Genomic DNA, 15,178 nt, shown 5'->3' on the forward strand with positions numbered 1-15,178 from the left:
TTGTTATCCGATAGCCATGTGTTCACATGCTGAGGGAGGAGGAGCTGTCCCAACTCTTTTTCACTGTAGAAGAGATGAATTGTGTGAACTGAGAGGATCCTCAACAGTTGGAAATGGCAGTTACAAGTAACCCATGGTGGTAACTCAGCACAACCCGGGGGTGCTCAGACTCACCTCTGAGATACCATAACAGAGTAAGGGTGTCAATGCCCATTTTACTTTTTAATTTATATACTTACAGATTCTTGATGAGCCAAACCTAACCTATTTGCAGATAATCTTGAAAGTAAAAGTGAGAATGGAACAATGTGAAGATTTCATTGTTGTTTATCAGTTTCTCCTGTGTTCTCTGATGTTGACGTTTTGAAACTGCTTCTGGATATTTTAACTTAAGTTTCAATCACTGTCCAGATTGTGTATTCTGGGATGCTCATGGATTCTTATTAAGCATCCACTGAGTGGAAGGCATAGCATAGCCCTGTGAAGAGCATAACATGGGAACCTTAGTCCTAGAGAGGGACCAAATGTCACAAACCTTCAGATGATGATAACTCTCCCATAGCAACAGATACCCACAACATTCTTGTAATAGACAAGAATGAGGTCAATGCTAAAAGATCACAGGGATTATTAGCCCTGAATCTCCATTCAAGACTCTCTGGAGGAGCAGGGTGAGAGGAGAAGAAACCCGAGGAGCTGAGATAGAGTGAGGCACTTGCCTCTGGTGCAAAACGTCAGGGGATGCCTAGAAATTCTGAGTTGGGATAAAGAATATTTAAATGCACTTTTTAGATAAAATCATCACTGATACAAACAAAATTAGTAATGATCAAAATGTCACAATGTTAAAGAAAGACAGAATTGGTGTTACTGATTTTTCCTTGGTTTCCACGTATATCTTGTAAGTGGGTAGGAGAGGACATGGAGTCAGTGCCCATGACAGTTAGAAAAGTACTGATAAAGAAATGAAAAGTTCATGCAGTATTGTTAGACAAATCAGATAGTCCTGGACAGAAGATCTAGGTGAGGGGAATATTAAAAGATGAAAAGTGAAATGGAGGAAAAAGATAGGAAAAATATAGGAAGGCTGAAAGGTCACAATGAGAACAATTAGGCAAGATGTGTCATAGTAGATAATAAAAAAATTATGGAGAGTGTTTCATAAATGTAATGGTAGCAGCAGTGTGGGGAATGAATCATTAAGGGAAGACTTCCTTTAGCAAAGCCATTTAGGATACATATAGGGTATTGGAGATGTCTGCTAAGGAGCAGTTGTAGCCCTAGAAGAGAAGTATCCCCAAAATATATTGCAGATAAAGAGAAATGGCAGAATTCAAATATTTGGATATGAGGGTAAAGGAGAAATAAGAAGAAGAAGAAGAAGAAGAAAGTATCTGCCAATCTTCTGGGTGGATATCAGTTTTAATTGCCCATGACATCTTTGTAGGTAACTGGTATGAAGGACCCAGATAGCACTAAAGGACCAGATGACTAGGAGAGCAGGGGTCTTGTTTGTTACGGAGGTTTAAACCACAGTAGAAGTAAAGGATTTAAGAGTAGAGCTTCTGAAATAATGATTGAAAGGACAAGAATTTGCTTTATGCACTCAGTGTTTCTCAAATGTTAGTGCTATTTACATTTTTGTATAACAAGTATACTTCATATAGAATTGTGCTGTGTATCCCATAGTTAGTTTATGGTTTTGCTCCAGTTCCTTCCCCCTCTCTTTTTCCTCCATCAAATGCCAGTAGTACTTTCCAATCATTGGGTATACTAGTCAACATATCTGACAAGAACAACTTAGAGGAGGAAAAGTTTATTTTGGCTCATGGTTTTAGAGTTTCAATCCATGGTTGGCTGACTCCATTGCTCTGGGTCTGAAGTGAGGCAGAACATCATGGTGGATGGGCATGGCAGAAGGAAAGTTGCTCAAATTCAGGGCAGCCAACAAGCAGGGAGAATGAGGAGTAAGAAACCAGGGATAAAATATAAACCCCAAGGGCACACCCTAGTGACCTACTTCCTCCAGCCACATCCCTCCTGCCTACAGTTATCACCCAGTAATCCATCCAAATCATTAATCCATTGAATGGATTAATCACTAATTAGGTTACAGCTTTCATAATCTAATAATTTCACCTCTGAGCATTGCTGCATTGCCACATGAGTTTTTCGACATCTCATATCTAAACCATAACATTGGGATAACTGGAAAAGCCTCACATATGTCCAAACTCAGAATGTGGTTTCTGGTCCTCCAGCCCAAGCCCACTGAGAATTCCTCTGGGAAGGAAAAGAATCTGGATTCTGGGAAAAAGTTGTCCAAGATATAATAGTGTAGTAGAAAATCCAAAGGCAAAAAGTTCCCAAAGTGAGGTAATCAGAGGTGTCAAGTATAAGAAAATCAATAAATAGGAACACATGAAAAAACAGAAGACAATTGGAAGGGAGTTTCTCATTACACCTTTGGTAATTCCAAATTAAGTGTTGTCCTATATGGTCAGTGATTGGACAGCTATATTTTTTTTCAGGCAGGGCCCAATTTTTATGCTTCATTATTATCATACTCATGTTTACACGGATGAACAACTTGAGGATCTAGCCCTATTAAAAATGCCACACACTTAATATATGTATTATTTGTGTATATGTTTGTACATGTGCATGTATTATGGACTGATTTATAGGAAGAGTGTAGTTTTAAAATAAAGTGTTATCTTGCTGTTGCTCTATATTCATTAATGCCATCTGTGAAGCTATCTGCAACATGACAATATGCAAATTTTCCTTTTACTTCTTTCTAAATGTAAAGAATGTTTTTGTGGGTGTATGTGGAAACAAAAGGGCAATGTCATCATTTCAAAATCAATTTCCCCAGCTATAAGTGGTAAGTTTTAGGTTGAACTGTAGTTAACAAGCTGGTACCAGTCAAGCACCTTCAAAGATATGTGAGCTCCTTCCTTGCATTTTCACATTTTATATATAGTATATCTCTGAACTTGCACAAAGGTTTGGTTGTGGTTTCATATTTTGGAATATTCACTCTTGGAAATGAAACAGAGAAGGTGATTTGTATGTATTATTTTTCATTCTGTTTAGTCTAGTCTTGCAGTTGGACACTTAATTTGGCATATGGTCTTTGGAGTGATGATGATTGTCCATTTCCACTGAGTTCTGTTGGTTGTACTAAATCAAATCAGATAAAATTTTGTGACTGTCTACTGCATGTTCTACCAAAGTTGTCCCTAAATTGTTGGTTTTGGAGTATTGTGTTACTTCTTTAGTTCTAGTCATCATGTTCCCTCCAGATTAGAGAATAAACTATGAGGTAATATTTCTAAACATAAATTACTACCTTAAAGGTTCTTAATTCCTCTTTCTGAATCTCATATTGTCAACAGAGGTGTTTTTTCTCCTTTTCATAATGTTCAAAATGATCTGCCCTTTTATGAATGCCTTGAGACTATCGCACAAAGCTAACAGGGAGGGAGCAGATGCCTCATTCAATTCCAAATAGAAGGAAATCTGTTGTCTCAAATAATCCCTAAATTCAGACACTTTCAGACAGCTATTATCAAGAGACCACATTCTAAGAGCAGATGTGTTATTAAGGCTGAGAAATGTTATGAGGACTTCGTGATCTGACAAATGATTTCAATCTATCCAACATTCCAACATTTCATCTTTTAATAAATTAGAGATTAAAATATCCAGTTTTGGGAGACAAGTTGTGTAAGGTAGTTTGGAATGGAGTTGTAACTGCTGCTTTATTTCCATGTAAAATCCTCCCTAAATGGTGCTTCCAGGTCCCTGACATATATGTAAAGTCTGTTCATTTGACTAAAGCACTAATTACCCACTTTAATCTCTGTATTCCATCCCGTGGCTCCTTCCCATAGATATGAAATACGGCTCCTGATTCTTAGTGAGGAATAAAAAACCAAATACATCCAGTCTCACCTAGATGTGCTTAATAATTATTTTATAGCATTAAGTTTACTTTTGTATGATTACTCTATTTAGAGTTCTTTCAATGAGGCAATTACTGGAAAATTCTGTTGAGTGCTAACGCTCTTCATTTCTTGTCTGAGTGTGGTTATCTACCAGTACTAAGACTTTTCTCTCTCTCTTTCTAAAGGTGCAATGGAGTTCTTACATTCTTGGATAATAGATTCTGGATTCAAGCAAATGTTTTCACCAGTCCTATTCAGAATCACAAAGTATCCCATCCCATAACAAATGTACATTCCTCAGCATTTGCAAACTGCTTATTATCCAGGGGTGGTACTTTGATCTTCTGAAAATATCTGTGGTGCTGTGAGATTTTTACATAATCCTATCATTGTCGAATATAATAAAACTGAGATCCAGGTGAACATTGATTGTCATAGGTAATAAGGAAAGCAACAAAGCCACCCAAGTTCTCTTTAGTAGAGTTGTTCCCAGCTGTATATGTATTGAAATTTATATTCCACCTGACCTTACACAGAGTAGATTAAAAAAATGTTCTTGGCAAGTTTTCCTTGATCATCTAGAATTGGTATCCTAGCTCAACATTTGTAGGTGCTTCCCTAATACGAAATTTGGGAGCAGAGGGGAATCATCTAATGTATATGTGTGTGTGTGTTACTGGGTATCAAACATAGGGCCCTATGCATGCTATGCTAGTATTCTACCACTGAACTACATCCCCAGCTCCACTGTTAATATTTTTATTTTTGACTTTAAAATCAAAATTGGATAGCTAGATTTAAAAAACAAATGATGTTTGCATTATATTACATGCTTAAAAATATTACATTTTAAAATACTAATATTTTAAAATATATTAAATTGTCAAAATTCTAAACAAAGAAATGTAGTACAACAAAAAGAATGAAGGCTGAGGGGCAACTCTACTCTTTTCTCTTTGTTCATGGTCTGCAGCAAAGAACGCCTTTGGCCTCAGTGAGCCTAGTGCTGGCAGGGATCAGACTTAACCTCTGGTGGGCTGGGGGTATTGTTCAGTGGTAGAGCACTTGCTTAGCATATGCAAGGTCCTGTGTTTCATCTCCAGCACTGAAAAAAAAATGTATTCCCTCTAACCAAAGCACTTGTGATTTAACCTTAACAAATTTAATCTTTATGGATATAAGCATTCACACTCTGTTCACTTATTCATTCATTTAACATTGATTTAACTCCTACTATGTGCAATGTGAAATAAGCATGTTTGAAATGCCTTCATAAGCAGACATTCACAGAAACTTCTTACAGACCACAAGAATGGTTTAACTGTGGTCTTATCAAAGCAAAAAGCTTAAAACATCGCTCTGTGTATAAGGAGTTGAGACAACACTAAAATTAGTGGCAAAGTTGCCACTTTCAGCCTTGTGATTTAGGACATTCGCGCCTCAGATTCATCACTTCTCTAACATAGCCATGACTAAGTAAATACCTTCTAGATACAATCACGTGTTGGGCACGTTTGATGACATCAAAATTCAACAATGACTTTGACCCTATTTAACTTCAGATGTACACATAATTGTGACACAGGGAAGAGGAAGAAAGATATAAGGTCAGTAGGAGAGGCACGGGTTGATATGAAAGTCCAAGGAAGCAGGTGTATTTGTATTTGGGAATATCAGAAGGAAAATACATTTGATTTGGGTCTTAAAGGGCAGGCGGGATTTGGATATGCAGAAGTAAGGCAGAATTTTACCCCAGGCAGATGGAACAAGTAGGAAAGCACACAGAGGTGGGATAAAGTACAAGAATTGAGGTGAAACTCCAGGCACTTTGGAAGGCCCAAGTTCTGTTTCTGTTTCTTACTGTTTTGTAATTAGATTCTTGCTAGTTTGTTTGTTTGTTTTGTTTATTGTAAGATACACTCTTGCACTCATTTCCAGGTACAAGGGAATTCATCTACGAAAAGATTTTAAAGGTGTATTTGGGGAGGGGTAAGAAAACAATGGCATAGGATCCTGGGCCAGATGAAGGGCATGGAGCCAAAGGGAAGGATGGGCATTATGAAGGAGGAAGATGAGGCCAAGCCAAGGACAAGCGTGTGCAGAGGTGCAGGCATAACTCAGGGCAGCTGGGGCTGTCCTTACCTATTGGCATCTCTGTTCTCTATGACAGGTTGGCATCTGTTATTTCAAAGAAGCCAGGGGGTGGAGACTGAGAAGACTGATGAAGATTTAGAAATTCTGATGAAATAGATGGGGAAAAGGGCCAACTATGGTTAAGGAGAGAAATTGCTGAGCAGCCCTGAGGACCTAACTGAAATCAGGAATCATACATTTGCAACAAAGCCAGACAGGACAGTGATTTTCTTCAAAAATCAGAGTGTGCAAAGATCCAGGGGATAAAGACACTAAAGGTAGCTGGCAGAGAGAGGAAGCTTGATGAAGGGCAGAAGAGCAAGGGATCATGAGAAAATTCAGTGAGTAAAAAGGATTGGGCCCAATTTTGGGGCTTAGCAAGTTTTTGGCAAATCAGATAGAAATAATTTCCTCTGAACGAGGGGAATTTTTAGCAAATCTCTCTTTAAGGGTTAACGTATTGGGAGTTTAATTATGTCTGGTTCAATTCAAGATGGCAAACAAGTAAAATTTTAAGGATTTTTAAAATAGAAACAAAGTATGTAAATAAATTTTAGTGCTCCATTATATAAATGTATCTCCAAAGCAGTCAAAGTTGTAAAATAGTTTAACACAAGGAAGGCAAATAGATTTAAAGTAGCAAACCAGCTCCTTCTGCTTGATGGTGGTTGCTTGGATGGCTGTGTTGAAAATTCTGGGGATCAATGTGAAACAGCACTGTGATCAACTGGAGTTGACTGGTAAAGTCACAGAAAAGGAGAGTGGGTATATATACCACTTACCATTCATGAAGAATTCAGAAAGAATGTAGGAGTTTTTTATTTCCTCAGATATGTTACCAAAGTAGTGTAAAATCTTGTGCAAATAACTTAATCTATAATTATCACAGGTTGAGCATCCCAAATCTGAAATCCTAAATAAAAAAATTAGAAAATGTTTCAGGTGAATCCAAAACATTGTTTCATGCACAAAATTATTTTAAATATTGTATAAAATTACTTTCAGGCAATGTGTAGAAGGTATTGCTGAAACATATTTATTTCATAGTTAGACCTCAAGCTATCCCATTATGTTATGCCTGTTAATAATAGGCAAATATTCCAAAATTTAAAAAAAAATTCCAAAATCCCAAACATCTCTGGTCCTACCATTTTGGATAAGGGATATTCAACTTGTAGTTTACTTTTTATTGAAATATACCATTTAAAATATATCCTTATATATTGCAAGCATTTTTTATTTGTAAAGTCCTTGGAGTTCTTTCAGAGAAGCTGACAGATCATTGTTAATTATAATTATGTTAATTGAGTTCTTATCTTTTATCTGAACTAAATTATTAGCAGGAGAGAGATTTGGGTAAAGTGAGTTATGTTCATGAAAACATGATTATAAAATTTTTCCAACTTCTGAATACTTTGTACTTTTACAGGCTGACAAAAATAAAGAAAAATGTGATTTTTTAAAAAAAGAATTATGTTTATTGAGGTTTGTTTTCTTTATATGTATTCTCATTTAGTCCTTAAGACAATCCTGTAAGGTGGGAAACTGAGTAAGGCTGATGAAAGTGGTAACACACTCAAAGGCAAATAGCCCTCAAGTGACAAAGGTGGAAAGCAAACCTAGGTCTTTCCGGCTTCTAGAGGCACATGGATGAGTGACATAGTTAAATTGAAAACTAATGTTAAAAGTTGTGTTTGTGTGTGTGTGTGTGTGTGTGTGTGTGTGTTTGGGGTGGTAGGGTGTTCTGGGGATTGAACTCAGGGCACTCAACCACTGAGTCCAATCACCAGCTGTATTTTGTAATTTATTTAAAGATAAGGTCTCATGGAGTTGCTTAGAGCCTCTCTGTTGCTGAGATTGGCTTTGAACTCCAGATCCTCCTGCCTCAGCCTCCCAAGCTGCTGGGATTAGTGTATCTCTGTGCCAAGCTAAAATGTGTTTTAGTCAGCTTTTTCACCTCTGTGATTAAAAGATGTGACCAGAACAATCATAGAGGAGGAAAAATTTATTATCACAGTTTCAGAGGTCTCAGTCTACAGACAGTCGGCTCCAGTCCTTGGGGCTCAAGATGTGTCAGAACATCATGGCGAAAGAACGTGGCAGAAGGAAGCAACTCATATGATGATCAGAAAGCAGAGAGAGAGGACAGAGAGGGAGAGAGACAGAGAGAGAAAGATAGAAGGTGATTCCACTCTCCAGATACAAAATATATACCCCATGTCCATGACCCCAAAGAACCACTTTCTCCACCCACACCCCACCTACCTCCAGCTATCATTCTTTTAATCCCTCAGGGATCAATTCACTGATTAGATTAAGGATGTGCCCCGATCATTTATCCTCCAAATGTTCTTGCATTGTCTCACATGTGAGCTTTTGGGGACACTACATTAAACCACAACAAAATCCTATCGATTTTTGCAAGCAACACAAGGAAGGAATTATGATCACTGTAATGCTGGGATTGTACATCTTAATAAATTACTCCTAATATTTTATCCTCAAGGAGGTTTTAAATGTTTTGTTAGTCCACTTTCCATTACTGTAACAAATACCTGAGCATGTGGCAAAGCAAACTGTTGACCCATGACTGGGAATAAGAGAGAGAGAGAGATAGATAGATATTGGGGTCCCACAATCCCCTTTGAGGGTATGCCTCCACTGCCCTACCTCTTGAAGTTTTCATCCCCTCCCAATAACTCCAAGTGGGGAACTAAGCCTTTGACAGAGGGTCTTTTGGGGGACATTTAGATCCAAACTATAGCATGTCTCTATTTAGGTTTGCTTTGCAACTAAATCAGTAAGGATACCAGTGGATATTATCAACTGATACTGAAATTCTGTGTATGGGAACGAGAGTTGTGTGGCCCCATTGACAACAATCACCATATCCTATTTTGTTTCTCTTCTCTGATGCTATCAGAGCCTAAATATGGGATCTTAACTTGTTCATTAAAATGAGACATTGGCCAGGTGCAGTGGTGCACACCTGTAATCCTAGCAGCTCAGGAGGCTGAGGCAGGAGGATCACAAGTTCAAAGCCAGCCTCAGCAACTTAGTGATGTCGTAAGCAACTAAGTGAGACAATATCTCAAAAAAAAATTTTTTTTTAAGGCTGGGAAGTGGCTCAGTGGTAAAGTGCCTCTGGGTTCAATTCCTAGGACAAAAATAAAATAAAATAAAAATAAAACAAGACATCAGTCTATGAAAACTAGGGCCATCTGAGCTATAACATCGATGAAGTCAAGACAAAAGTAAAAAGAATATTGATCCTTTGAAGATCCAAAGGCAATGCCAGTTTGTAACCCACAAAGGGTGTTTCTGGGGTTCAAATATAGTTTTTCTAACTCAAAAAACAAACCACCCATATTAAGTGTTTCATTGAAGTCCCCAATTATGTCTAGAGCTTTGTGCTGAGTTTATTTTAAAATATATCTTGAAAAGCTGGTGGTCCAAATTTTCCCATAGACTTAAACATGATGAGAATCTGTCTCTTTATATTTAGCTGCAGGCCACCTAACAAGTTCTTAGGCGAAACACATTATTTTGCTAGCACAAGAAGAATAAATACTGTATTTGGAAAGTTCCAGTGTTCTTCTTTAAAATATCGCTGTTTCCATAGCAATAACATAATGTACTGAAGAGTAGAATAGTGTTTCTTTAGAAACCACGTGTATGGATGCATGTTCCCGCGAAGGCTTTGAAGCATCTCACCTGCTCATGGTCCAGAAATGGAACAACAATAGTAATTGAATCAATCATCAGCTTCTGAAATGAAATTTGGCTAGTGTTTTACCATCTAATTAGACACTGCCAGTCTTCTGCTTTAGGTCATCTATATAGTACCTTCTTAGGCTCTTAGAGGGTGGAAAATAGATTTATGTGTGTTCATTGAGTCATGAAATATTTATTAAGCACCTGTTATATGCTAGATATATTTCTAGGTACTGGGAACTCGATGACATTAGGGAGCTTACATTCTGATGGGAAACACAAAATTATCCTTAAACAACAAGGGAATCACATCATGTGCAAATATGCACTTGTAAGTCCTTCTTGAGGATGCTAGTGATGTTTTAAATAGTTTACAAGAATAAAACATGAAAGAATACCGTACTGAAAAGATAGGGAATAAGGCACAGGGGAAAGAAGGCTAAGAATAATGGTAACTGGGACTCTGATGGAGTAGATCTAGAATGAACCTCATGATATTAAAGGTAATAAAAGAAGGTCTCAGCGGGATTGGACAATTAAGGTATTACCCATGAATATGAAGACTGGGAGAATAAGTTCTGTGTAAGTGAATGCTCTTCAGAAAAGTGAGATAAGTCTCATAGGATTTTACTATGATCTTGAAAATGCCTCTTAGTTTGGAAGACCCTGTTGTAAGGACTACCTCCTTCTTATTTTGCCTTGGATTTGGGTGCCTCTGCCTTCCTGTAATCCTCCAAATTTGTTTCAAGCTCTGACTTTGCCCTGATGAGCCCCGCCCCCACGCCCTGTATCCCCAGCTCTAACTCCCAAAGCCTCCTTGGGGGAGTGAACGGGTGGCGGGAATGTCACTGAAAAGGTCGCTTCTCTGGTTTACTAATGGCCTTCTGGCATCTGGCAAGAGGGATGCAGGTCACAAATGTCTCCATGCTGGGTCCTTCACTATTCAGAGCAAGAACAGTCAAAGGATCAGAGTGTCCCCACCCCCTCCCTGAGGCCACACATCTTTGTCTCCTACACAAGGCTTTGCTTGTGCTTTCAGGAGCAAAACCTTGAAGCCTTTAATGCCTTAAGAAACCCATGCCTATCTGCCCACGTCCAAGGTCCTTTTGTGCAGATTCACTGGTGCCCTGGTCATAAGCACACAGCAACCTCTTGACTCTCCCAGACTTTGAAAGGTTTGGCTCACTATCCAGATCACTCCAAAGAGCTCTTGGTTGCAGACACTTCTCAAGCCTTCCTGGGAGCAGAAAGAGCTTTGTGGGCCAGACGTGGGGTCACAGAGTCAAAAAGGTTCTCAACAGCCACCCTGTCCTCAGAATCAGACAAGTTGACCAGCTACCCCAGATGCCTGCCTGGACTCTGCTAATAAATCAGAGAGCAGCAAGGTCAGGGGAGTGCTGAAATGTACGCGCATATTTTTGAGTAAAGCATTTCAAAGTCTTGCTTTTGCCTGCAGCAGGGCCAGAAGCCCCAGAGGAGGAAAATTCTAACTCTATGGAGGAAGTGAGTTTTGGGTTGCCAACCACCCCATTCTTTTAACCACTGTGATTCTACCCAGATGTTCTTCCTCAGATGCAAAGGCATCATTTTCTTGCCAAAAAACTCAATGATTGATCAAGCCTTCTTTAAATCATTTCATCTTATCCATTCCCATCTGAAGGAGCAAATATTGCATTAATATTAATATTCTTATTGTCTCCCTGGAGAGAGAGAGATGCCCCTTTAACCCCCTCCCAATTACTGCCAACACCACAGGGATATGAAGTTAGAGAAAGAAGCTACCAATGTGGGGGCTGTGGTTGTTTTATTAGCAACAGCTGGTGGTGGGCCCTGCCCTTTTTCTTTCTTTCTTTCTTTTTTTTAATGTTCTGCTTGTCAGATCCAGCTTCTTGAGACTGGATGGCAAAGGGTGAGACAGGAACACTGCATATTTCAGGTTTTGCATGCAGAAAAGGGGATTTATGCTAAAGAAGGTGAAGTCAACATTCAGAAGCTGATTAAAAAACTTTATAAAAGATTATTTACTCTCTATACTGGGTAGGTAACATTTGAGCATTTAGACAAACATATCAAGTAACTGAAACCACCTGTAGGATTTGAAAAATATTCTGTCTTTCCTTCTCATTTGTCCAAGAGGCCTTAATAAGAAAAAAAAAATGTGGGCCGCACATGTCTTACATTTATTCTTATTATAACTTTAAGTATGTTTATGATCAAGGGTGGCGTTTGTGGACACCAGGGCTCCTTCTGTGTTGACCATCAAAAGGAAATCTGTGCCATTTGCCCAGCAAAGAAATAAATCTTCCTTTACTCACCCTAGGCCTGGTTCCTATCTAAGAAACCTAAATGGACACTGTTTCATCTTATTTCATGTTTGAAATTCCAGGTAGCATTTTCAGGTATACTAAATTCACATTTGGAATGTGTATTTGACAGAAACTTTTGGTTAGCTAAGCATGTGCCCTTTGTAATTGTGGCTATTTAATTTTCATCTGGTTTTCCTAAACTAATCAAAATGGGATGAATTTCATACAGGTATTAAGTTACTACCTAGGTATTAAGAACACATACTGTACAATCAGAGTTTGCAACCATCCTAATTTCATCAAATACCAATTATATATCATGCAATTAAGAAAACATGAATTTGAATAAGAGAACACATTTTAAGTATTAGAAGGAAAAGGGCATGATTAGGTAATGTATTGCTGACTCAAGTCCATAAATAATGACTATTGGGAAGAAAATGGTTAATACAATCCAGAATGTGGATTCATGATGTGCCTGCCTCTTGGGAAGAGAGACTAGAATAATGTCAAATGGAAAGAAATCTTGGCTGTCCTCCCTATTTCTTTCATGTGTAACAAATTTAAGACATATATTTCTTCCCTATGGTTAAACTATACTTAAAAATAAAAATTTCTAAACGTAACCAATCCTCTAGGACTAATGCTTGATACCTCCATGGAATCTTAAAAATAGTAGTAACAATAACCTTGGGAAATGCATGGTCTTTCTCAGATACAGCTGTTTAATTGGCTATGCATTCTCTGTTCTTATTTTTATGGTCAGATCATCGGGAAGTTCACTGTAAAGGAAGCAGATACCCTGCTGCTTATTGCCGTGTCTATATTTTAGTGGGTACTGTTTGGGGAAATTCATTTGCTTCTGATAATTGATAAATACTATTTTTCAGAAGAAAGAATATACTGCATCCTAAATAATTTTATTATTGTTATTATTATTATTTGTGGTGCAGGGGATCAAACCCAGGGCTTCACTCATGCTAACTGTTCTATCACTGAGCCACATCTCCAGCTCTAAAAACATTATCATTAGACAGACTAATGGTTATCATGATAGGCAGAATAGTGGCCTATCCAAAGACAATAGAAAAGGAGGTCATGAGCCAAGAAATGTTGGAAATTTCTAGAAAGTGGAAAAAGCCAGGAAATGGACTTTTCACTAAAGCCTCCACAAAGGGACAGAGCCCTGAGGACACCATGATTTCAGCCCAAGCTGCAGCAGACTTTAGCTCTTCAGCATAGTAAGATAATAATGTCACCACTACGTTTGTGGTATGTTCAAGCAGCAAGAGGAAACTTGTGATATGTTACTTTTTATTTCTGAGGATTCTGTTTGGAATTAATGGCTCTACCTCCAGAACATGTTATTATCAAGGAAATTCACCAAGACTCAAACCAAGCCAGAGAAGAAAATGGATATGGAAGGATGAGGATGTGGCCTGAGTAAGTGTAACACATTTCAATTATATTTTCTGAGAGCCCCTTAGAGGAAGCTGTGATTTTACTTTCAATATATGATATTCCTTGGTGGGTCATTAATGGCATTTGTTTTTTTTTTTTTTTTTGTTAGAACTTAAAGTGAATGACAATATTCCTTCATGTTAATGATTTTGCAAAAAGCAATAGAAAAATCTGAATCTTAATGTCTCCATTTTTGGTTAAAGTGTTTACCTCACAACAAACTAGACAACAGCAAAATCAATACCTTTCATGTTATTCAAGGACCAGCTTTTAAATCTGTGGGAGAAGTCTTGATCAAACGGTGCCTTTTTGTTTCATCCTCTTTCATCAGAGAAGTTAGAGGTGAAAAAGACCCACAAGATCATAAATTAATGATTCTGTGTTAATGCAGATGTCCCTGTTAATTAATAAAGGAAAGTAAAACGTGAAGCTTGAATATATCCAAGTACCTTTTAGTCTAGGAGAAAGATTAAAACTCGTTTCTGTTTTACACAAAAAAGCTGACTTACAAAATCCTGACCCTAAGTCTTAATCTTTATGATTTTTTAAAAACAGATTCTATCCCTAACTGAGGGTCAGGCAAAATTGGGCAACCTTGAAGCAAACACAGGAAATTCCCATGTTGCTGGGTCACTAGACAGAGTAGAGTCCCTAAGCAGAACCTGCAGCTGCCTCCTATTTCTCCCCAGCCTTTTGCAGATTATCCTTCTAGTCCATTCCAATACAATATTAGAAGCTGTCAGCTTCAGAAAAGATGCACCTCCTAAATGGGGCTCTAACCTTACAAAATAGTACACTTAGAAATGGAAGCTAATAAGACTCAGTATAAATAAATATGAAAGCTGGATGTCTTTCATGGCCTATCCTCAGAGCTGCATGACATTATTTTATCCTGTGGGTCACAGTGTTCACCATTACAAGGGCATGAATATTCGGGCCCTGAAGGGCCATTTTGGAGGCTGACTACTACACAAGGGATTGTTTTCCTTCAAAGACATTGCTAAGGTTTGGCCCTTTTGACTTCAATCTACAGAAAAACTTCTTTCAGAAATGAACTGTTTACATAAATGTTTGCCCTCCTTTTCTTCTTCTGGAGTGGCAGCACCCATGATCATGATGGCAGGAAAATGGAAAGACTGATATCATTATTATGGAAAAATTATCTGCCAATTAAGTCAAGCCTTTGATTAATCTCTTTGCTATAGTTTGGAGTGTCCCCCAAAGGCTATGGTGTAAAGGGCTTGGTCTCCAGCCTGTGGCATTATTGGGCATTATTATACTGGGGTAAAGCCTTTAACTAGTGAGACCTAGTAGGAGGAAGTTAGGTCATTAGGGGTGTGCCCCTGAGGGGCATTGTGGGACCCTGGTCTCTTCCTGTCTTTTTCTCTTTAGTTTCCCAGATGCATTTAGGTGAGAAACCTCCTCTGCTATGTGCTCCAACCCTACTGTAATGTGCTGACACGGACCCAAAGCAACAGGGTCCCAAACCTCTGAAACTGTGAGCCAAAGTTTTCTTATTTTAAGTTGATTTTCTTGGGTATTTTGGTATAGCAGCAAAAGCTGCCTGAAAGAGAGTATTTCTTTTTTTTTCAAATAAGCAAGTGACAATAA

Source organism: Callospermophilus lateralis, chromosome 13 (assembly GCF_048772815.1).
Source record: "Callospermophilus lateralis isolate mCalLat2 chromosome 13, mCalLat2.hap1, whole genome shotgun sequence".
NCBI classification, from domain to species: domain Eukaryota; kingdom Metazoa; phylum Chordata; class Mammalia; order Rodentia; family Sciuridae; genus Callospermophilus; species Callospermophilus lateralis.